This window comes from Notolepis coatsorum (assembly GCF_963971535.1).
Source record: "Notolepis coatsorum genome assembly, chromosome: 2".
Lineage (NCBI taxonomy): Eukaryota > Metazoa > Chordata > Actinopteri > Aulopiformes > Paralepididae > Notolepis > Notolepis coatsorum.
This window is the reverse complement of record NC_140166.1, coordinates 189,602,109-189,603,834: the sequence shown is the minus strand read 5'-3', so window position 1 is coordinate 189,603,834 and position 1,726 is coordinate 189,602,109.

Genomic DNA, 1,726 nt, shown 5'->3' with positions numbered 1-1,726 from the left:
GTACTGTCCAAATAAGGTTTTTAAACGAAATTAACGATAACGGGAGCGGAGCTGTAACCAATTGCGTGCGCTACATATTGCAGCTAAACCTAATCTATGTTTTACATTATGGCTATGTGTCTAATCTGCCCGTCGCTTATCAAAGAATAATTTTCCAGTCAACATTGTCAAGGAAGATTGTATTTTTATCGCTTCATTTCCGTTTGATAGCATTTTACTGGAATATTCCAGAACGTTGTCATTTGTCGGCCTATTTATGAATCGTTTTCAAATGAACGCTAGATGATCGATAGTATATGTGTGCGCATGCACGCTTGTGCCGTGCGCTGATAATCGCTGCTCTTATTTCCTCATGGCTTTTACAGTCAAAACAGCCATATCACATATCACATAAACGCTTATATATCCGTGAAAACGAGTCTGATTATCCTAACACTGATAACATAGATTCCTTACCTGAGGTCAGATGGTATCCAAATGGTTTATTCAATTTCCGATTGCCATTCGAAAAAATCGATAAATGTATTGATCCATCGTGTGTACAGTATAACCTATATTCGCCGTGGCTCAGAGGCTCCAGAATGAACTCTGGTAGACCCCGGCTGCATCAGTGAGAAGTCAAATGTGGAGTCAGAAATCCGTTCTCCCATTCACTTTCATTGAGTCCATTCCAAAAGGGTGATTTACCATCTGGGAGACGATAGGGGCGCTTTTTTTCACATCTGAGCGCCGGCGGTCCCTGGATCTCCAACGGTAGGCTCGCGTGATGCAATATGATTTCAGATCGCTAATAAAAAAATAATAAAAATAAACCCGAGAATACTCGTGACGTGGCATTCAATGGTCGGGGCGTAAACCCGAGAATAGCCGTGAGTGGCATACAAAGTGTTAATTAATGCTTTATTTATCTAAAACGAGCCGATTTAGAAATGGTCAATGGGGATATACATTAAGTGGAACAGAGGGTGGAACAGGAAAAAACGAAAATGACGTAACCACTACACCTCCCTATAGACGTGGAATCATGATTCCTCAGTTTTGGGAACGATTGTGTGTGTGTATACAGTATGTATTTCGATCATAACTGTAAGCATCTTCTTGGTCTATGATATTAGACTGCAGGCGGGCAACATGTTTGATATCGCTGCCCCCTGCTGTCAGTACAACTGCTCAGCCTGAAGTGTGTGGGCTCCTCCTAAGCTTTTGATTGGAAAATAAAATAATAAATAAAAGCCCCATTAGCTCTTCTGCACCACGGCATTGGGTGACTTTATTTATCCAATTTTCCTCTGCAAATAAAGAGAAAATTAGATCCTGACAGGGACTCAACATTCTCTCTTGAGAGTTCACAGAAAGATGTGTGGCACTTTTATTTTTTTGCACCATGCCATCACATCACTGGTTTAGTATTACGCCTCTGAGCTGTAAGTACCCCTCCCCTTCAACCCCCCCCCCCTTCCTACTCCCCCCCCCCCCCCCCCCCAATAGCCCCCTATCCACTCCTGTCACGCTGAAGTGGTTATTTTTAGTGGTGGGGAATGGGGATGCAACTTGCTCTGCCCGCGCTCGGCTGCACAGAGAGATTAATGGAGCAGGAGAGAAAGAGATAGAGAGGGAGCACACGTGTGCACACACTCGCCACATGGCAGGAGGAGCGAGTGGGAGTGAAGGGGGGGGAGAGGGGGGGGAGAGGGGGAATCCAGGCTGGCTGATGGTGGAGAGAGCT